Source organism: Pseudopodoces humilis, chromosome 6 (genome assembly GCF_049639895.1).
Source record: "Pseudopodoces humilis isolate 2021_Gansu_Grassland_sample_001 chromosome 6, ASM4963989v1, whole genome shotgun sequence".
Lineage (NCBI taxonomy): Eukaryota > Metazoa > Chordata > Aves > Passeriformes > Paridae > Pseudopodoces > Pseudopodoces humilis.
The window spans coordinates 54,346,022-54,369,885 of NC_142205.1; the positions used below are offsets into that span (position 1 = coordinate 54,346,022).

The 23,864-nt window shown below is 43.0% G+C and overlaps 1 protein-coding gene across 16 annotated transcripts in view; it reads right to left on the reverse strand.

Annotated features, from left to right (window-relative positions):
- Positions 1-23,864, reverse strand: part of ADGRL3 (adhesion G protein-coupled receptor L3) — a 486,649-nt gene that overhangs the window by 114,909 nt on the left and 347,876 nt on the right. The gene's annotated exons all lie outside the window — the stretch shown is intronic.

The window sequence follows — 23,864 nt, forward strand, 5'->3', positions numbered from 1 at the left end:
TTTCTTTTCTCTCTTGCACGCAAAGCAAACATTGTTCAAGGATGTTTAACAATCTGTTTGGCAGCTGAGGCGTGCAGGACTCCACCAGTAACAATAAGAGAATATTATCTGTCCATTTCTGTCAAGCTGAGGCAAGTTCACACTGTGGTGTCTGCCTAAATGAAAAACAAACCCATGACAGAACTCACCCAGGCCAGCCTGAGAGTATGCTGGATGAGATGGAACAGAGATGAAAAAAAAGGGAAAGCAGGTGCAAAGGGTGTAAAATGACAAAAAAGCCAAATGCAGGGACCAAGCTGACTTAAAAATTCCTTCTCCCACAATTAACTGTTGGGCCTTTCTAAGTTGCTTTTTCCTTTTTGACAGTATCTAAATCTTAAAACCAGCCTGACTGGATGAAAGCAGTACGAGTTAAGTCAGTGTTACAGAATATTTTTCCTTTGGAGACAATTTCTTTGCAGGGATCCTCCAAGTGGTGAATGCAGTGTTATATTTCCTTCATCAGCCAACAGAAACATTGCACTGGTGAGGCCAAGCCCTTGCAGGTGATAGGATCCCTGCTAGAAATTCAGGCTAACATTCAGAAACCCCAATCTCCCTCTTATCCAGATTTCTCTCCCTGTGCATCTAATAAAATCTCATTCATGAGGAACCTGAATTACAGCTCTCTGGGCACAGTGCTGGCTTACCTCCACTAAAAGGGATCCTAAATCTCTATTTTTAGCTCTTTTTCTCACCCTGGGTCAGTTCCAAAACTAACCCCGGCCTGTCTCACTTGTCATTGCCTACAAACCACTTCTACATCTGTCCCCTGGGTAATGAGCTGCTCCTTCCAGTTTTATTTCTCCATTGTCTTCCATTTGCTTTCCTTTCCCAGAAAAGGAAAGTGAACACATCCTCACATGGAGTTTTCCTCAGCCTCACACCCGCTGCTCAGCTCTCTGTTCCCTTAACTCCAAAATGAAGGATTCTCTCAAGGTAAACAATTTTGGGTATCTCCTTTACTTGACATCTGATGCTACCCAGTCCAGTGGGCACGACTTGCAGTGTGGGGTGGCATCTTTCTGGCTGCTGTGCTACATCCCAGTGGTAATATTTGCTGAATTACCATTTTCTCCACCTATGGAAAACCATAACCAGCAGGGAAGTATTAAAGTCTTTTGATTGCAGAGTGGAAATTTCATTCATTTCCCCACACCCAGAACTGCCAGATGAAGAACTACTTGTGTTTGTGTGGACGTGTTTGTATATAATCTTCCTCCTCCTCCACAAAACAAATTACAATTAGAGTTAGCTGCATCTGATCAAACAGCACATGAAAAAGGATGTGAGAGTAGATTTGCACTCAAAACACCTATCTCATTATAACTGGCATTCTTTTGAAGGTTTTCTTTTTTTTCAAATAGACAAATTGAACCAAAATTGATACCCATAAAAACATTTGTGCTTTGACCTTCTACAAGTCACCTGTGCTCAATCAAAAGTGCAGGCAGAGACCTGCTTTTTCCAATGATAAGCAAGCATACTAGAAAAAAAAAGAAGTATATTATGAGACACATAGTTCTCTAATAACCCAGCTTGAAGTCAAGGGCATCCTTCCTAGGCCAGAATACATTTTATTGAACAAAACTTTCTAATTAATTGCTGACAATATAACAGCTGTGTCAGCAAAATTTTCCACACTGCCTGTCTCTCCTTGCCACTCTGCCATGCAGCAAGATGGGAGCACAACAAAGCCCTGATTAAACCTTCCTTGTTGCAGGGCATCTCCAGTTTTCTCAGTGAAATATGTGTTCAGTCCCCACTGTCCTTGGTGGCTGAGCTTAGGCCATCTGCAGCAGGCGTGCAGCTGGCACGTGGAAATGGCATGAATGATGATAGGTAATGATTTAGCCAACATGACCCATCATTTGGGCAGGCAGTCAGAGACACAGATAATGATTAGTCTTACTGCATTCATGCACAGAAGCTTTAGGGTGCAGCAGGAGCAGCTGGATATTCATTCCAGGCCTACAGTGTTGGAGGTATAGCACGAGGTGTTGGGGAAGAAAAGGCCACCACACACCTGGCAATATCACAGCACCCTCCAAGAGCTCTCAGGTAAAGAAAGGCTCAATTTATTACCAGGCTTGTAGGCCAAGGATGGAAAGAGCTACAGAGACATGAATATTATTTGACCCTTGAAAAATGAGATAGCTACCCAAATACTGTCCTGAGAACACCAGTAAGTTGAGACAGAGACGTGCCAAGGGAGAGAAAGTCAAGTGTGTGCCCCCTGTGGAGTTCCTGTTCCATGGGTCAGTAAAGGAGCTTGTGAAGCAGACACAAGTTTAGCTACTTTTGTTGTTTGCAATTAGTCCCTTTAACATGTTACAGTCCCAACCAAATAAAGAAAATCACTTGGGCACTGAATATTTAGGAAATCACTGTCCTACTGCAAGCAAAATGACAGGGAGGTGCAAGGGGAATGGGCTGTGCTCCGTACAGATTGAGTCCTGTGCAGCCTGTGCCATTATGAGTGGGTCAGGCAGGACTTGCAGACTTCCCTTTCTCTTAATTTTTGCACTTCATTATTTTCCCCATAGGAAAAAACAATGCAAACACAGTGGGTAAGACATTTAGGTCAAGACTTTTATTAACAGGATCCCAATGTTAGTCTCTGAACAAGTGACCTGATTTTTAAAAACACTAAGAAAGCAGTATCTCCCAGTGCCTTAAACAAACACTGGCCTTTTGAGTATCAGGTTATTTAGGGGTCTCAGCCTTACTTTCAAATCAAGTTTCATCTTCTCATATCACAGGCTCAGTACTGACTCAAGAGTCCTATCTAATGAAGCTGCACATGGGAGATCAGAGCTAAGATGAACCTTAAAAAATAAGGCTCCCAATTCCCTCAAGCCAGCTGGGAAATCCTGACTGCACATTACCAAGCAGTGACTGATGTATTTACATCACACCTCAAATACCTATAATTTCCAGTAAACCACAACATCCCTCTTCATACACCTACAGGAATGCTCAATTTTGCAAGGTGCTTTTCCTAATCTCTGTCTGAAGGTGTTCCCCTTCCTTGGTAGCAGAGGCAGCGCAGTGGATGGTTTAGCCCATCAAATTTTAAATAGCTCAAGATGGCTTAAATCCCTCCCACGGCTTGCTACCTCTGTATACGTCTCTTTGCATTTGCTGGACAGAATTAGAAGCAGGAATAGCCTTTATTACGGTCAGGTTAGATTAGTGCTCATGGTTAGAACAGTGTCTCAGGGCTAAGGAACATCTGCTCCAGATTTGCTTTGAAACACCCAAAGAGAGCCTGTGCTGCCCTATTTCCCCCCACTCTCTGGCAGAGAGCCCTGCACCAGCCTACGTGTACCTTCTGCCTCCCACGTCACTGTTTGAGTTCCAAACGGACTGTCTTTGGTGCTTGGGAAAAATAAAAAATCATCTCCTTTCTTATCAGCTTTTGAACAAGCTTCACTGCTGGAAAAATAATTTCTAGCCGTGTATTTCCTGAATATAGAAGATGTACTCTATAAATCTTTAAAAAATACAATGTGAAATGGAGCATTGATGGGTTTTGCATCTGAACTGAGATTGACACTCTGAAGTATTTTGCTTTGCCTTTGTACAATAAAATCTGTGTTAATTATTAGTAATAATACAACACATAACTGAGGGACATGGACTACCACACACTAAACTTGTTAACCTGGTAGTGCAGAGCACGGCAGTACACAGCCCTCAGTTCAGTACAGCTTTTATATCTACACTTACACTTAAGAGCCTAGCATGGATTTAACTCATTTCACAGCCAACACAAACTTCTAAATCCTCATTTGCTCAACTCCCCAGGAGACCAAAAAAATAAAATAAAATAAAATAAAATAAAATAAAATAAAATAAAATAAAATAAAATAAAATAAAATAAAATAAAAAATAAAAAAGCCGCATGAACACCAAAAAATGAGGCAGGACTAACAAACAGAGGGATCCAGCATCTCTCCCAAGCAGTGCTTACCTAACAACAGAGATCTATCAAGCCCAGGCCACATTACAGAGGACAAGAGCATGTGAAATGCATTTTTCTATACACTAGAGAACAAATGAAATAGAATATTAGGGATCAAATGCTGCAATAGCACAAGACTGATCCTCTGTGCCCCCCATCAGCTCAGCCCCAACAAGGGATGAATCTGACTTAATCTTTCACACAAACACCACCAAACATTGTTTCAATTGAAAAAGGCTTAAGGTGAGATTTACTTTTTTCCATACAAGTTCCTGACACAACCACTGTCAAGACTCTTGTACACCCTAAAACATGACAGATACTAAATTATGAAGTGTGCTATATTTCTTTTCAAATGCAACTAACTAGTTTCTTTCAAAAAGACTCGCATCATTCTAAATTTTAATTCAGTTCCTGTTCGTCTAAAACAGGCATCTTGTTCCTCTGCTGTCTCACTGTGCTGTAGTTGCTGAGGTTTTCCTAATACTACACACAGACAAGTTGATATTTTTATATACTTATGAAAAATAGATCAAGCTTTCGCAAACCTTTTCAGTGTTTGTCCCCTCCTTGCATCAGGAGCACATCCTGGTGACAAAAAGCTAAGCAGAGCTGAAGGTACAATGCTACAGACAAAGAGCAATAGGAAGGAAATATGAAACAGAAATAAATTAGTCTCTTAATGAGCAAGGACCCTGTTTCTGAATAAATGTCCTCAAGAGGAAGGAAAATCTGCAATGAAAACATAGGTTTTATAAAGCATAGTTAATTTGCTAAATTGCCTCAGAACAGACTGGTGGGTTTTTTTTTCATGAAGATTTCCATGGTGATACCAATGTTCCTCACATAAAGCACTCCAAAAACCAATAATATAATATCTGCTGCTTTTACACCTCACTGAGACACCTGGCAGACAGCACTTCATGACCTGTGCTTGTCTTCCAGGTGCTGGAGGTGATGATCCAACTTTTTGGCTGTTTGATGAGAAGAGATCCGTGTCCAGTTCTTGCTATTTCCAGTTTTGTGATTTTTCTTTCAGCTGCCAACAAATTTTCAAACATATGATATGCCACAGATCTTGTGGTTTGGACTTCCTCCAGCACTTCACTAACATCTGCCAAATTCCTGTTAAATCCAACACTGGTTGATGAGCACTTTCCAATGGTGTGAAACTTAATGCAAGTAACTAGTGGAAGCTTGGGAGCAATTAAATTTTAATCAGAGGTAAGTTCAGTTTTCAGCATTGTGAGTGATCTCTAGTGTCTAAATAGCTAATATCTGTAATAACCCCCTTCTCCTCTTGCGATCAGCAGCACAGAGACACAGAAAGGGAGAAAAATAACAGCTTAAGAAGTGCCCTCCTCAAGAAAGCCACTTGCCATATTAATAACCTATGCAGTCTTTCTCTCTGACACGCCATCTGTATCCCAAATTACTCAGCCATGTTTTCCAGGCAGGTCCAAGCGTCTGCCCCTCTCCTGGCTGCCCCTCCTCAGCCTCCTGCCCAAGATGGGCTCTCATGCCTGGCTCTGTTAGCAGGGCTCTTCTGCTCTTCAGTGTGTGTCAGGCCAAAGAGGCAGGGCTAAGATTTCCTTTGGAAATCCCAGACAGCTTCCTTTCACCCTTCTTCCAGCACGTACCAGGTCCCTGACTGCGAGCTGGCTTTTGCCTGGTTTCTTGGCCTCTCCCTCCAGCTGTGCCTGGAGCAGTGGGACACCCCCAACACTGCTCCAAATCCCTTCTCCCGGTGGGCTGAGAATTCACAGATCTCCTGCCAAAGTGTGCCTAATCCACAGCCTTCCCCATCCTTGCAAACATGCAGGACAGCAGGATGGCTTCTCATAAAATAAATCAAGCCTTTCTACTGCTCGGTAAGTGACACAGGCAAGTTACAGTCCTTTTACTATGCTGCCACAGTAGGCTCAAAGCTTTCCCACTGCTCTTCCAAGTTCAAAAATCCCCTGTTGCCAACCTAGAGCTATTTCTTTATGCATTCCAGCAGGACCAACATAGCAAGCAGAGCTCAGCACCTCCCAGGCTGTTCTTAATGGAAAACGTAAGGCCCAAAACAGAGGCTGGGGGCTGAGGTATGGGGAGCATTCAGAGAAGTAGAAGGATCCCTACAAAAGCCACTCTTTGGTATGAAATCTTTGTTAGAAGGTGGCCATACCACGAGAGACAAGCTTTAGGGAAGCACAAAACACAGCAGTGGGCTCCCTGGCCTCAGAAGGCTCCCATAGAAAGCAGAAGAGATAACAGAAGCTGGTGAATTTTTTTTATTTCTTTGTAAGGGAAAATATCCTAAACACCCTCAGCATGTGCAGCCTGGGGAAGTTAGATGAACAGCTGCCTGGAACTGAGCACTAATTCATCCATTTTGCTCTCTGTTAATGAATACAGACAATGGAAAATCAGTAGATGCAAAAACCCCACAATTTTTATAGATTTACAGACTGATTTTCTGTACCTCATCTAGTCATTTTTATGCCTGTGCAAAGTGATGGCACAGTTGGTGTAAAGTACTACCAAATTATCATAGGGATATTTTTACCCTTGGTTTCCACTGGTATGGCAAATGGCTACAGGTGTCAAAAGCAAAAGAAAATGTGTCTTTTAGCAGAGAAACGTATTATTAAGAAGAACAAAAAATGAAATGGATTTGCTATTCCCCACTGCTGTCCCCAGATAACGTGTGTGGATATGTACTGCTTTGTCTACAGAAAACCGTATTTACCCCTCCACCTCTGACTCAAATTTTTCACGTTTAAAGTGGTGTGTGACCACCAGGACCTATTTAGAGAAAGGCAGGAGGAGCATCAGTCCCAGCTGCAATCCTGTGTTGGAACAGCCTCTTCCATGTTTCTCACCTGGTAGGAACATGCACCCTGCTGTGCAATTCTCTTCCTACATTACAGCCTGCAGCTCAAATCCAGCTGGATTAGTGACGAACTGCACTGGGCTCAAGGGGGGATTGAGCACAGAGTGAACAAACCATGTTCTGACTTGCACAGCCTCTCCTGGATTCCAGTTATAAATTTTTTAACCAAAAATACACTGTGTAGTGTAAGAGAAACATCTTCATAAAGTCCGTGTGCAGCTATGAGACAATCTTCTTTTTCCAGTTCACGGCCAATTTTGAGGCCACGGTTATTATGACAAGACAAATATTCCCATGTGCAAATGCAAAATCCCTTTGAAGCCAAATACATACACCAAATCCCAAGTACCGCTAGGAAGAGGAAAGGGGAAATGTCATTTCCCACCAAGCCGGCGAGGATAATGCAGCCCAGCACAAAGCCGTTACAGTATGCACTGTTGAATAAACCATCCCTCTTCAAGAAATACACACAGAAACTCCTTGCACTGGTTTGCAGACTTTTAAAGCAAGAAGGCACCGGGAATCATCTGCTCTGACCTCTGTGGGAGTCAACTGGTACTGTTTCAGCCCCTGTGCCAAAAGCTCAGGCTCTGGGGCTTGCATCACTGTCAGATCGGTCCAAGTGCTGAATCTGCCTGCTGAGAAAGCAGTGACTCTCAGCCAGAATTTGGCTTGCCACCCTTTATCTTCGATACGGGCATTCAGTGCACTGAGTTACTACCCACCTACGCCAGCTAAACCTCAGCATTATTAAGCAGAGCCCAACAGACTCACCATCGATCTTATTTGGTGACATTTCTGCACACACACACACAAAATCCATAGACAAACAAGCAGCCCCACAGAAACTGTAGGTCAAGAACAAACAGACAGAATCTTCCCTTTTAAAAAGAAGAGAAAATCCCACCACTCTTCCAGGTGAAATTAGCTATGTCTATATTCGATATCTAGAATGCAGTGAATACCACTGTCTCCAAAAACCATGGCAACCTGAAAATGTGAGCAATTTTTTTTTCCTTCTTTTTTTTTTTAATTTAAATACTTCTTCACACTGCAGAAATTCCTGTGTTGTTTTTTTAAGATAACAGTGTGGTGCCTCAGAGGCTCCAACCTGGAACGTGGCTGTTGGATGAGCCATTAATAATTTCAGGGCTTTGGGAGATTTTGCACCATGTTTCTTTGTGTTTTTTTCACTCAACTGCACTTAATCAGAGACTGCAGCTATTCCTCACTCACAGCCAGTATATCCATCTGTGTGCATTCACCTTTGGAAGTTTTTTCTATCTGAGAAATAGTAACATCCAGCACTATGAGGTGTTTGGAAAGCCCTGGTTTATTTTTATTTTTTTTTCCCCTAGTGCTATGTAACTTTCTTTTCCCGATATTTTTTTTTTACCTTTGTCCACTTAAAGGTGAAATACCATCAAACAAAAGCCAAACAACAACCTGCATTAGGGCAAGAACTAGGAGAGAGTAGCAATTTACAGCTCTCTGCCTGAAGCAAGGGTAGAGATTACTACCATTTAAACCCACTTCCACCTTGCAATTTCCACCATTTCCTGCTACTTTGGATCCTGGTGTATTAAAAACCAAGACACCAGAGCCGAGGTATGATTTGAAGAGAAGCCCATCTCATTCTGCTTGGGAATTACATCATATTTCAAGGCAATGTACATCTTGCTGTGGACCAAATTAAGTCCAATAAAACCAATTTCCGCTCTGACATTATTTAAACATGGCCACAATCAAATAGAGTAGAAAGCCAAATGAAAAACCCAAACATTAAAGTGATTTCATAGATGAGGGCTGAAAAGCTCCACTGATTTGAACCCCTCCTACTAAAGATGGATGTCCTGCAGTATATTATGGTCTGTGCACTGTACAATTCTGTGACTTTTTAGCTACACTCTTCATTTTAAGTGGATCATGTACTCTACACTCCCTTCTGCAACAGCTTAAATCCCACCATGCGATTATCTTTTCCTGTAATACCACACTTTTCAGAATAGCAGCACACCAGCATTGTGAATAAACCCCAACAAAAGAAATTTAAGGACAAAAGAAGCATTGAGGGATGCAGCCTCTATAACTACGCTGCGGTTCATTCTTGCTTGCGGCCGTTGCTGTAACTGTGTGAAGTACCTCTGCCTTTTGAAAAGTGCTCCATGAAAAACTCTCAGTTATCCAGTCAGTAATAGCAGCTTCTTTAAAGATTTCTGAGAAACTGCATTGGTCTTTAATTGGACACGGAGGAAAAAAAAATAATCTTAATATCTTTGGACCGTGTAAAAGTTGCCTATATATTTGTTTCTTTATTCTTCACTCATGTAGCTGCCCACAGAAGTCCCGCCCCATCCCCTGAGGTTGCAATAGAGTGGCAGAATAAATTTTTGCTAAATCCTTGCTGATCTGACAGTGAGTTGCAGTCCCCATTTCCAAACCCTCTCATCTAGCACGGTATCAAACCCGCCCCCTTTGCTACTCATCCCGGCAGCCCTGACAGAGCTTAAGGGAAACAAAGCTCACGAGTAGATGCATCTGTGTCATTCAAATACATGGATATAGGTCTGACAAACCTCTAAACAGCAAGTTAAATGTTAGGATGTGCTTCCTCCTCCCTGCCAGCCGGGCAAGGCAGTGCATGGGGAAGCAGCTGCACTACCACCCTGAGGACACAAAGGGCAGAGCCAAGGCTGCATCTCAGCCCTGCCTGCAGATTGCAGGGAGTGTGTCCAATCCTATTCCTTTTTTTGTTTTTCCTCTTCTATTTCTGCCTCCCTCCCTTTTTTTTGGGGGGGTGTGTGAACAAATGATAGCTCTGCGAAAATCAGAGAACAAAGGGAAGATCAAAGAAGCAGGTAGCTAGATCATTATGTATCCCAGCTGGGACAAGAGTTTAAGCCTCCAGAGCTCACTTGCCAAGTTATTTTAGAGTTATGCCAAGAGAGCTGTGCCCTCTGATGCTTTCTGGCATAGGAAGTGTTGTGAGGCAAAGCAATGAGGTTTCCAGTGCTGCAGGAGGGATGTCAGGCTGCAGGAGCCATCAACTACACAGGCATCTAGTTAATTCAAGTGCAATTACGGTCAATAAAGGTTGTTCGTTACTTACATTTCTTTGGCACCCGAGTCCAAGAGATGCAGGTTTATGTACTGAGGGCCTCTGTGTGTGTGTTTGTGTGTGTGTGTGAGGATTTTGGGGCACAAACTGGGTTTGCAAAAGATCCAGCAAACAACTCTGAGGTGCTCACAGAGTACTCGCTCCCTGTGCTGCATCACTCCAGGGACAGTCAGTGCCCCTGGGAAGAGGCTGTACATGGACAATATGTTGGAGATTAGGCTGGAAATGTGGGTCGAGAAAACACCCCAGAAATACCACCACATCCCTGATGGGATCTGGCTATGGAAAAACCCCAGGACTGTAAGTGTAGCTTGTTCTTCACTAGGGGCCCCTTCTGCTCTGCTTTTTCTACCTCTGTGTTTGGAAATGCTCAAAGGCAAGGTTTTGGTGGATGGGAGAACCTGCCTTGCTCAGCACGCACCTCTGCTCCTCTCCTCACTGCTCAAATACCATGCTCTGTATTTTCCCAGCACCTCTTGCACAACTGAATGCAATCTATTCTAATTAAGCTGTTCACACAGCCCTTTGTTTTGTCCTGTGTTGCTTTTCCACCCACTTTTCCACCCATTTTTCTTCTTTTCCCCCTCTATTAATTTTTTTTTTTTTTTTTTAATTTTTTAAGGCTTGTAGCTTTGAGCCACCTACAAATGAGGGTGAAGTGCTCTGTGCTAAGATGTTTTCCCTCCTTCCCATGCCAGTGTTCTCTTAAAACCCACGCCAGTGGGGACATGTTTTCAGGATCTAATTTGTAATTGTCTGTGCAAAGAGAACAGAAAGAAGATGTTAATTTCACTAGCTACTGATTGCAAAAGTCAATACTCCTTGAGCCATTTGTGCCATTTTTCATCTTGACAATTCTTCTGGAAAAAAATAAAATGTCAGAAAGTGCAAATTATTTTAACCATGTGTGCAGATTATCAACAATGGTGACTAGCGAGAACGACAAACAAAAAGCATTTTAAAGTATAAACCCAATTCTTTTCTGCATAAAAAGGATGGGACATGTATTTCTGTCATTAGCTGCTGATTTTGTAAATACCTGTACACTAATTACACTGTGCCAGCAATAATTGACCAGCTGTACAATTGCCTTTTCTCTTTCCCTTCAAACCTAGAGGCTCTACAGAACCAAAAAGATCATTTCCTATTACTCAGAATAGTACATGAAATAAACAGCCACGAGAGGGTTAGAGGGTGCCACAGTTAAAAACTCACTTTCTACAGAAACTAGATATATGTGTGAGTGCATGGAATGACCAATCACACAACCAGCACAAGGAAACGTAAAAATAAAATCTGCTCTCCTGACAGCAAGCGATGGCTCCTAGGCCATGCCCAGCTTTCCCCACTGTTTGGAAGGAGCAGCCCTTTATTAAAACCATGTCAGAGGAAAGTGAAGGGCTGTGTGGACAGAGCAATGCCTGGAGCTGAGGCTGGCCACATTGCTCCTAGCAGGTCTATCCAAGTAAGAGGGATCCTGCTTTAACTATTGGGGCATTCTGTCGTTCCTTTAGGAATCGAAGACTTCCTTTATTCCTCTAAAAGCTGTTTTAGCTCTTGCTCTTGTTCTCACTTCCATTTGCCTGGGCAAGCACGACAAGCAAGAGAGACAGACTGACAGCCCTGTGGTGGGCTGGCCCCTACTCCATCACTGCTGCCCGCTCCCCAGCACTTCAGCTCAGCAGCAAAATTCAGCGTCGCTCCCCCAGATTCTTGCAATATAAACATTTTTACATGATTAATGTGCGCTCTGCACGTTCTGCAAACACTACAGGAAACCCAGAAGTTTCAGGTACTCTGACCACTGTGATGCCAGCAAGCAGGAGAGCCTATCCTGAGCAATGAGGACAAGCTGTGACTGTGCGTGCAGGAACTCACTGCTACACAGGGACTCAAGAAGATGGCATCGGATCTCATTAAATGTTTAGGATCTTAATTTTTTAGTGATTTCAATGAGCAGGTAAGCATCAGAAAGAGATCAGTGGTCATTATATGAAAGTCAGGTAAGAGTTTGAGGGTCTGCCTCAGCACAAAGGTCTCTAATTAATTGCATTAAGCGAGCAGACAGGACAGCACAGCCCTGGTGCTGCAGCAGAACCTTCATCTTCCCCCAGGAACCATTTCATGGGAAGCAGCAAGAAGGAGGAGAATTGACACAGGAGCCCTGCATCTGAGAGCAGGGCCTTGAGATTTCACTGTGAGCAAAAAAAATCTCTTCCTACTAAACGAGGCTCATCACCTGCCACTCTCCTGTCTCCAGCCTTTGTTCGCTCCAGTAATGAACACCTTTGTACAAATAGCTGTAGATTAGAAAAGGAATTAACCTCCAAACAAAAGAGAAGCTTAATTAAGCATTGCACTAAAAGAAAACAGAGGGGAAGTACAGGTTAATAAAAAAAAAGAAAAAAAAAGACAAGACAGCTGCACAGACTTAATTCCATTTTTTCCTCTTGTAGGTCATTTTACTCAATGTAATTTCCTTTCTGTATTTGCACGATTTTGTTGCTGAGGCACTGCCCATTAACAGAAGGGTTTTTTTCTTGCTTTTCATTCACTTGTACCTTTTTTTAATACTTTGCATTACAAGCCCTCCATCAAAAAAAATAATAAAAAAAGGAAAACAGATTTAAATTAGACTTTGGGAGTATGCCATTTCATATACTTCTCCCCAGAGAGCTTCAGCTAATTAAACAAATGATTGCAAAATACTCACAATGTCAACCCTGTCAGCTTATATGCAAAATATCTACACCAAGCCGTGGTTATTTAACCAAACACAATGCGAGGAGCAATGTCCTCTGAAGATAAGCACAAACCTTAGGCTGCAAGGGGACACTTTTTAAAACCATGGGTGGATTACGAGGAGACAACAGACTTTGAATATCCCAGCCCATGGCCTCAGGAGCCAGCAGGCACAGCCACACCAATCTGAAAGGGACAGGAGCTGAAGAGCTGGGTGACCAGGATGAGGAGATTCCAACACATTCCAAAAATGGAGGAGCACACAGAGCTGCTCTTGACATTTAGGCTGAGCTCTATATTATTGCTAGGAGGACAGGGTAGGAGTAGTTAATGATGATGAAGGAAATATCTGGATTTTTGCTGTTAAATTGCAGCAGCTCAGAGCAAAAGCTGGAAAGAAGCAAGCAGACAGAAATAGGTGCCTGGAGTAGGAAAGCAGGAATATAAATGTTACGTGATTAGTCTGTGCATAGCTGCTGGAGGCAGTGAAAGTCTCAATTGTCTAAAGGTAAAGGATTTTAAATTTCTCTACACATTATATAAAAAGCTTCTTAAAATACCACCCCCCCCCCCCAATTCTTTCCATCCCATCTTGCCTTCCTCTACTCTAAGCCATGCAGCTTGCCCAACAAGCTGTGTCCATCCTCTCTGCCCAGACCCTGCTGCCTGCTTCTACCCTCTGCAACTCTTTATTCCTCCCATTTTCTTCTTTACAATACACACCTCCAGCCTGAAGCTTGCACTGACTGTCGGGACTGAGCACTCCTCTCCCTCTCACCCCTCTATCCTGCTCTTGTCTCAGACTATGTTTAATTTGCCCAAGAAAGAGACACTTCCCAGGCCAGGCACCTTAGCTTCCAGAAGGATTTTATGGTCAGGGGCATGCAGCAAGGTCTAACATAAATTATTACAGCCTCAGCTAGGAAAAGGCAGTATTAACTTTCCTAAAGCCTTGTTAAGGGTCTGAACCCCACTGCACAAGGTTTGAGCACAAAGGACGGTGAGGAGGGAAGGCAGAGGATAAGGGAGGAAAGGTTGTTGTGCTCATCATGGCAGGGTCGGGGGCTGAAGCTGATGTTAAAAAGCACTAACAGAGTTAGGATGCTGGCAAGCCTCTGACAGGCTTCCCAGCCCTACTTGAGGACTGCTGCTTGCTGTGGCTCTGGCAAACAGGACTGATCTCAGCTGGCTGGACCTGCTTGCTCAGCACCCCTCCATTTAGGAGATAAGATTAGCAGGGGAAAAGCCTCACCCACCTGGATCCGGGTGCAAACCCAGCTCTGTTGCACTCAATGTCTGAAAGTGTGAGACAGCAGTACAAGGCAAATATTATCTACTGTCAGGTGCCATGACCACGATAACCCTGAGGATGCTCCTGAAGACATTGTCCTGGCTGAATCAGCGAGGTGCAAGGCACAGCAGAATTGAGGCAAGCTCCTACCCATCCAGTCCTCCTCTGTGGTTGCTTCATGCCTTGGCAGCAGTATTAATGAGAAAACAGTTTTGAAAGGGGAAACTCAGTTCAGAACATTCCTTTAGGAGAAATGCCAAGATTCTTCCTTGTTTATTTTCCTTGTTGTGTAAACATTTTCATAATGCTTATCAATACAGTCTGTAGAGTGTATTTGTTAAAATAACCAGCATGGACATTGGTATCTTGCTCCGGACTCTGGCCTTTTCTCTGACTCCATACACTGGAGCTAATGCATTATTTGCCATTTTACTGTGTATGGTGCTACCCACACTGCAGGCTCTTAGTGAATCAAGCTAAATGAATGAGAAAGAACCAAAATCACATAATAGACACCAGCACTGGAAATGGTCAGGAAGTAGGAATTAAGGATGAATGCTCTGTTTACATGATCCAAACACATTAAGGCGTGAGGAAGCTGTGAAATTCTTCACTGTATGTGTTTGGTAAAAGCATTCAGCTTGCTTCTGCCAGATTCCCTCTTAGCAGTACTGGTTCCAGATTCCAAGTGCTGAGCAATTTTAAAGTTCAGTGAACAAATTGTTTCAATTGTTTGTTTTTTCTCCCATTTTCTGTGTGAATTATTCTCAAATTCAAGCTTAGTTTTTGTTTCTAAATGTGAGCAACAATCTGAGGAGGCTCTAATCAAAATGGTACATTAACTTCTCCCCCCACCTCAACTTCTTCAATGTACATAGCCCAGCCTGCACAGTTATGGCCACAAAATATTAACATAATGTAGTTCTTCCTTAGCAACAGCTATAGTGTCAGGGGAATGCAGCCCATAATAATACAGCTTGATCTAGAAGCACAATAAAATATAAATAAGCTTGTTACACTTCAGTGGCACACAGGATTCCACTGTGAAGGGGCTTCATGAATTTAGAAACCTCATCTTCTTTTTACTCTCCAATGCAGATTATTTAGAAGAAGATTTATGGGCACACTATTCCCTTTTATTCCTGAAAATGAAATGTAATTGTTTACTCAGTAACACTGTTATTCTGCTGCATGTCTACTACTAAATTTGTGGGCATAATATAGTCACACACACACTCATCTGTGGAAAGCAGTGCTCATAATGAGATAAACATGAAACCAGGACTTTGAGAAAATCTAAAGGGGAGACTGCCATGAGAGCATCCACAGTCGTGGTCATTTTCTAATGAAGAAAGCCCAAGCAATTTTCTGTAAAAAATCCAGCTGCAGTAAATTACTGCTGATTAGCATGATTAATCTATAAGCCTTTCCCTGTACCTATCTGCAAGAACCCCAGCATCACTGTCTAGGTAAGGGCAAAGTCGTCTTCTTCCAGCATTTTTCTCCATCCCTCAAAGCCCTTTGGCCAGTAGCCCCATGGCTGCTGCCCTCTCTAACCCTTATAATTACAGCTAATCAACCTTAGTATCTGTTCTTACAGGCAGTAAGATCTTTCAAATACTGCTTTTTGTGATTTTTCAAGGAGAACAAACTACATCAAGCCAGTTCGAAGGCAGCAACAAACCTTTTGGAGCTAGCAGATAGCAGTCCTTCTCTTCTGAGCAAACACTGTGGTTTTCAAGCCAAATTTACTTGGCTGAAAGTCATAAAATATGAGGACTGTTACAAGGGAGCCAAGTTACGATCTTAGCATGGTGTTCCATAATCAGTAAATCAGTATTTAGTATGCATTTATTAAGGCTGGGATTTCCAAAAGCACTTTTTACAATTCACAGGTATAACTTTCCCTCTGAACGATTATATCACATCACTAGGATTCCTTGTAACAAACAAGACACAAAGAAAAGAATCAAAATTCAACAATCTACTTTGAGGAAATTTGGGGGCCAAAACAGGGTTGAAATCCAGACATTCTATAAAGCATCAAATCACTGTCTCTGGTGGAAACCTCTCATTTCCAACAATATCTGATTCAGCCAAAGATTATTCCAGAAGCCAAGTGCTGTAAAAAAAAACTTGCTTACCTACAGAAAATCCCACTTCACAGCTGAAGAGCCATCAAGTAAACACGAAACTCTTTGACTCAGTGCTGTCAAAAGTAGTATGTCTGAGCCTAACATGATTTGCTTGTATGGGAAATCATCTGCTTGCCTTTCTACAGCACTGATGATAAACTTCTACAAGAACATGGTAAACTATATTTCTACATTTTACTGCAAGACAGACAGACTACACCACTGGACAGCCCAGATCTTTAGAAGTTGCTGTACCTAACTTGCCATTAACTAGAACATTTTTTACATTTTTAACATTTCTTTTGTAAGGGTGATTTGCTTTCTGTGAATAAATCATACACATAGTGAAAAATAACAGCAACAGAAAATCACACAGTCATAGAATAGTCTGGGTTGGAAGGGACCTTAAGGACCACCTGGTTCCAACCCTCCTGCCATGGGCAGGGACACCTTCCACTAGACCAGGCTGCTGAGAGCCCCAGCCAGCCTGGCCTTGAAGTGTTCCAGGGATGGGGCATTCACAGCTTCTCTGGGCAGCCTGGGCCAGGGCCTCACCGCACTCACAAGTAAAGAATTTGTTTCTAGTATCTCTTTCAGTTTAAAGCCATTATCCCTAGTCCTACTGCAACAAGACCTGCTAAAATGTTTGTCCTTATGTTTCTTGTAGACTCCCTGAAGGTGCTTGGAAGATCTCCTGGGGGCCTTCTCTTCTCAGTGCTGAACACCACCAACTCTCGGCCTTGCTTTCATAGGAGAGGTGCTTCAGACCCCTGATAATTATACACTATAACACATTACAACAGTATTACATATTATAACTTTAATAATAAAAATGTATAAAAGGCAGTTTTGCCAATCTGATCCTTTGAATTTGTACCTATTTGTGAATGTACACAAGCCCTCCACTGAACAACTGGGATCCTATGTCCCACACCAACACACCCATATGTTTGCAGAGGAATCCTCTAGAAAAACAGGATTTTCATATCCTCCATGCTTCCAGGTGATGATGACACACTTCATTTATGTCATGGAGCCCCTCTCTAGACAGGCCCCAGGTGACAGTGTGAGAGATGACACAACACACAGCAAAGGATGCCAGCAGCACAGCTGCAGTGGCAAATCCTGGCTTTCCAGGGGCTAAGCTCCTCGTGGCAGAGGGCTCCCACAGGAAGTGCTACCTCACATCATCAGCCTTTCTAACATCTCTGGATGTGTAAAATGAAGGCCACTTATGCCTCTCAATCAAAGCACTGCAGACCAATCCTAGTCTCTTTCACACAGGCATATGGCTTAGGAAATCAGCGAACCTGAAATTTGATCTCTCATATGATTTATTTGCCATCTTCTCCCATTACACAAATATAAATATAACAGGCATTTTTCTGCAGCCCTGAAATGATTCAGAATTAATACCAGATGACAAAATGGACCACGTACCAGGAGGGGGAAAGTTACAGTAAAAGCTCCTTCCCATTAATGGGGCCATTCATTCATATGCCCACTGTTCCACAGGGGAGCTGGACATAAATTATATATTTGACATCTAGTTACAGACGATTATATCTGACATAATGAAGTTATAATGGAAGGAGTTTGCACATTGTTTGGTTATTAAGTGCCCATTTCTTGTCCCTGCACCAGGTGCAATGGTGATAGGCCATACAAATCATCCAGAAGAAATGCCAAAATGGGCTCCCTTACTGATAAAGCACCACACATGTTTATTAATTTAACAGCTTGTCTTATGTCTCCCCCATCTGCTCATTTAAAACAGCTATTTGCCCTATAAATATTTCAGGAAGAGAAGTGTAGCCAAAAATTAGTCTGGCAGAAAAGGAAAAAAAAAAGTTTGAGAAAGGGTCTGATGCTGTATGCAGCACTACAGTCTTTTTTTCACATTGAACTGGTTCAACAGCTTTTTTTCCAAGCTGGTAATAGGACATTCACTTTAGATTAGTGATGCTTGAGGGTGCACCACCATAGCTGACTCTACTTTCCAGCTGTTGCCACTGTCAGGTGGGTGAAAACTTCCACCACTGATGGCAAGTGGCAAAACTCAGTGCAGTGGAAAATGAAAGCCACTGTCAAAAGAATCTCCTGGGTGCATGTCCATGTCCATTTTGAGCTTATCAGGTCATACGGTGGCTTCAAACGGCCTACAAGGAGCAGCATTTCAAGGCATCTTTAAATCACAGTTCAGGCTGATCTCCATAGCAAAACTCCTTTACAAGGCAGTAGCTAGCTGGTAAAAAAAAAGCTTCTTAAAAAGTGCCCTTTTAAAACTTTTTTTCAGATGACTAAGAATAATGGAAAAAGTGTTAAATATCGCTCAGACTGTTCTTCCTCCCTTCCCCAAAATCCTTAAATATTTTCAAGTGTAAACACTTTGAACAGTTTCCACCAGCACACAGGAGTTGGCACTCTTCCTTGAGAGACATTGTTAGCTCCAGCTTTCTGCTAGAGCAAACGCTGTTATCTTATAAATAAACAGCAATGCCCCAAGGTGCTCCTCTGCGGTGAAAACACACATTCTGGAGAAATCAGAGCAACAGTTCAGCACCACAGTGAAAACCAAAACGGTGAGCAGCGTGCAATTAACTCTTTCTGACTGGGGAGAGCTACATGCTTACAGGATGTAAAGCAGGACCTCACTGATGTCAGCAAGCACACAGGACTACAGGCTGGCTGCAAGATTTCCAGGAGCTCTGCCTGCTCTGACTGTGACACTCGTTAGCCCCACCCCTGATACCTAATGAGAAATTAATAAATACGGAGCATGGCCCATGTTCAAAGCAGCTGCCTGCCCTAGGAACATCACTGTAGTCCAGAAAGGTGGACATTTCAGTACAGACCAGAGCCACAATTGGATATTTTCTGAGACCTCTGCACAAAACTGAGAAAAGTATTCCATCAGAGCTCATCCATCCCTCCACCATTTTCAGGACCCAAACAAGCTCTGTACCTGGCAATAGATTCCTGCATCCACATCTACCACCCCGCCAAAACCCACCCCCTTGCAACGTTGGCCTGTTTGAACATGGATATCCAGCCTCGAATGAGGCCTGTCACAAGGGGAAAAAAACAAGCAACAAAACAGAACTCAAATGAAAAACAAACAAACAGCAAAGGAACACAGCAAACGAATCTCTGTAGACAGATTCAAGAAGAGAGTTTGAAACAAGGCAGCTGCAAATTCACAGTACACACGAGGCTTGTAGTCATTTCCAAAACTTTCCACTGCTGGTGCAGGTGTGGTGACAGTCACCTCCCTTCCACACAGCTGGGGCAACACCAGTTACCTGCATGCCTCTTACACACTGCTTTCCTAAAAGCCATGTGGGATAACAGAATGGTGCTGGCTTGCTGCAATGAGCACTCACCCCATGCTGGAGTGAGGGGGATGCTCTAGTGGCCTTAGGGCAGCCACAAAGGGGAAGCCCTGAGAGATGTCATCCTTGAAAAAAGGCTGAGCAAAACCGAAGTACATGACCAAGAAAGAGCAGGTCGCAGCACGGCATCTCAGAATTGCATAGGGAAAACGGAATGAGGGTCCTGAGCATAGCAGACTCCAAACAGCATTCACTGCATGATTCCTTCTTGGCTTAAAGGCATCAACTTAGCCTCTCCCCTGGACTCTTCCACCTGAATAATGTGAGGAAAATAATATTGCCTTAAGAAGCTGTAAATATATAGGTAACTCAGAAGGAGGAGGTTCAGTAGAAGCAGGACCTCTGAGAGCAGCAGAGGGACACTGTAAAGGACCCCTGAGCTGAGAGAATGCCTTCCCCAGGGGGACTCCAGCAGAAAATGAAAAAGCCTGGAAACAGAAGGTGCCTGGCCACCACTGGCTTGCAGCAGGGAGTCCTGAACAGCACCTCTCTCATAGTGCTGGACCTAGGGAGGGAGAGGCAGGCAAGCTGGTGTCTCAGGGCCTGGTGAGCATGGGATACGTGACCCCACGTGTCAGCTTGAATTAAGGCAAGGAGTGCCACTGGGCCTCGCTGCCCAGCACTCCCCTTTCTCTGGACCTGGGAAGGAGAACTGGGGCTGTGCAATAAGCCCAGCTGTCAGATCCTCCTACATCATCTGCAAAGCCATCGACCCTCTCGGGACCTTTGGGAGGGAAAAAATAAATAAGACCCAGAATGCATACTTACAAAAAGCCTACTCTATTTTTTTGTTATAAGATTTCACTGTGTTCTGCTGTTCAGGAAAAGTTCTCCCACAGAGAGTGCAGATGCAAAGGAGGGGAAAAGAATGGCAGAATGATCCAGGTTTTGAAGAAAAAAAGCACAAAGGGTCGTCTTCCACTAAGATGGAAAAGAAAGGTGCAAAGCCAGCAAAACCTCTGTCTCCCTGATGTGCTAAGGACTAGGGCCAGATTCTGTGTTGATGGAATATGAATCTGATAACTGAGGTTTACAGGAAAACCTCCCACAGTGCCTTAACATGGTGCCATAACAACCTCCCTGGCTAGAGAAATCTGCACAGAAGGGTAAGCACTTCCTGTGCCTCCTTTATTTGCTATTTATTTCTAGAACTGCGGACCAGTACAGAGTTTAGCTTATCAGTTAATCATTAGGAAATGTACTGACTTCAAGCATATCAGTCTCCAAGATGACTACCCTCTGGACTTCAACTTAGAAGGAGACCTTTACAAAACATCAGCTCAACAGGGCAGGAGAGTTTCTCAGGCTGTCTAGCTTTAAATGCCAGGCATACATTTTTTCCTATGAGGGTGGCAAAGCACTGGTGCAGATTGCCCAGAGAGATTGTGGAGTTTAATATGATTCCACATATACGATAAAATCTGCTTCTACACAGCTTTATAAATAGTTTTAGTGCACATATTTGGTGTGTTTAATTCACTTCTTTACTGTGTTTTAGTACCTGGCAGAATTTGAATATAAACATTTAATTTCATTTATTGCTATATATGATAATTCTATAAAATCCCTTTCTAAGCCAGAGTATCAGTGTCACTCTCATCTGTGAAACTCCTTGCTATTGTCAGTGACCCATTTTTAAACACAGGTTTAACCTTCAGTCTATGATCTCACAACCTCAGCTATGCCTAGACTTATTCTGTACAAAGAAGGTGTAAACACTTGCATAAAAATAATGTAGTCACATCCAAATTGTTGGATTGAAATGAGGTGTAAAAACAGTAGTTAACAGTGCTTCATATATGGAACTAATTTTACAACAGCCTCAAATTAAAAAGCGGGTGGGGACTGAGAAGTGTCTTGATGAAAAATGCTGATTCAAGGCTTCATTTCTATTCAGTGATGTACAGTGTCATTACTGGGTGGCTGCACAGAGCAGTGGCTCAGAGTAATTACCCTGTAATGCACACTGACACTAATGCACTAGTAAACTACTGCAGTTTATACTCTATTCACCACCAGCGTCAGGACTCTGAAAGGCAGGTAAAAATCCCCTGCATGCATAAACAATGTGTGTAAATGTCACCAGTGATAAAATTTTTAAAAAGGAGAAGGAAGAGGCAGTTACAAATAAATCTGTCAGCTGAGAATTGCAACTGCTTAGACCCACAGGAGCACTAAAGCTGTATCTTTTCTTGATAACACAGGAAGGAAATACGTTTCTCTTAAAGCATCCTACCCCAGTTCTGTTTCCATTTATTACAATTAAAACTGTATGGTGGCTGCTTCTTTTTGCCACTCTGAGTGCAAGGCTGGCCTGCACCTGGTGTTCAGCTTAATGCAAGGGGAAGCATGAGGGGAAATGAAGAGCATCGAAGGAATAGCCAGAAGCATTAGTGGTTTACACTGACTGTCATAATGCTGCTCTGGTTTTAGAGATCCAGCTACAGGAAACGTGGAGGAACACAAGCTTAAGGACAGGTGCTTTTGACTCCTTTAATACAGCTCTTGTGGTTATGGGATGAAGCTTGGAACATGACCCAAGCATGTCCTAAGGTGTCAGAAAAAGCAGACAAACAAAAAGGAATCTTAAGCCTAATATACTTAAGGGGAAAAAAAATAAATTACAGTACTCTAATGGATTTTGGATGCTGAGACTGGGAGTGACAGAGCTACATACCCCACATCCCAAGGCCAGAGGAAAGCCTTGCTCTTCCCCAGGAGACAGTATCAATTACTACATTTTTAACAGTCCCTAGTCACCAGCTAATAGATTGATGCCTCCAGAGCTGGCTTTCTCTCTGTCCCTCTCCTATTAAGTTACACAAGAGTATTCAAGTCCTTTTACCAGTACACAGCAGCAGAAGTATGAGTCCTTCCACCATGAGCAGCTTCTTCTTTAAGATCGCTCAACTAGGAGGGTGGAGGCCCTGGTGAAAGCTGTCAGTGTAGCAGTTCACGTTGGATAAACTCTATTTTACCCTCTCTGCAATCACTGCAACTGTTCTGCCTGACCCACTTTGCCCTGCTCTGGTGGCACTGCCATTTATCTTGCTGAGGTGGCTCTGCCCTCGTGAACGGCAGATCACTGAAGAGTTTTTGTTAGTCTTTAGCTCTTTCAGCTTGGAGAAAGCAAGACACAGGTTCTCTCTCTGCTGCTTCCAGCATCCTTCAATCTTCTACAGTCTGTTCAGATGCCAAGGCAAGGATTTACACTGACCTATTCTAAGTAAGCTCTGATTCATCACCACAATGACAGAAGGTCCTGCAAGTCATAACCATCTCTGCCTCACTGGAGTGCTCTGCTATAAAAGCCAGGTAGTAAATTTTACCACAGAACTGGAAGTTTTCAAATGACTTAGAAGAAGCTGACGATCTCAAATGCACATGCCAAATCCCAGGGTAGTTCACTTAAAGCTGAATGGAGGATGTGGACTGGCAGGAGATTGTACACAACCAGCCTGACTCATGGCAAGACCAGATTAGGAGAGAGGACTGTGAATCTGGCATCCTCACACCACCCAGCACATGGTTCCACTTTGCATTTTTCAATTAAGAATAGTTAGAGAAACATGTACAGGCACAAACACACAGCAAGAGCCTTACAGTGTTGTGGCAGAATGGCGATCATCACCACACAGGTCAATTTGGTACTCTTTCTGCCACTGTAGCACTTTTGAAGAGTGGGAAAATGGGGAAAAAAACCCAAACCTAAGGTATAGAGTATCTCCATGCACACTTTGGCTGTTCTCTTCCTCCCCTTCTCTTATCCCACAACATTCCCTGGGTTTGATGTTCATATACACTTGCAGAGTTGACCAAGAAATACCAAGAAATATCCCTTCATATTCCTGTATGATTTTTGCTTTGCTATTATATATTCCAAGAAGAACAAGCTATTTACTTCAATGTCATACCTGAATATTGACCAGCCTAACCAAAAGGGGCAAAGAGAGGTGTAAGAAGTCTGTACCACCACATATGCCTGCTCATTTCCCCAGACATCAGAGGCAAACACTGGGGGATCAGCGTGATCCTCCAAGTGGGGCAGAGAAATCAAGGACTCACATTTATATTGCTGTATTTGCACCATTCAAGACAGGCACCTGTCTTAGCAGGGCTATTCTGAACTTATTCTGTACATACTGACTACTAGCATCGCTCCCAAGGGCAATCAGCCCACCTAAAATTTGAATCATCCTCTATGATGAACATCTCCTCACCAAGTCTAGAAAAAAACCCCTCAAGCAACAGCAGTGAGGACTGAATCCAGGCTTGAACCACTGTACAACCCATTCTGTAACC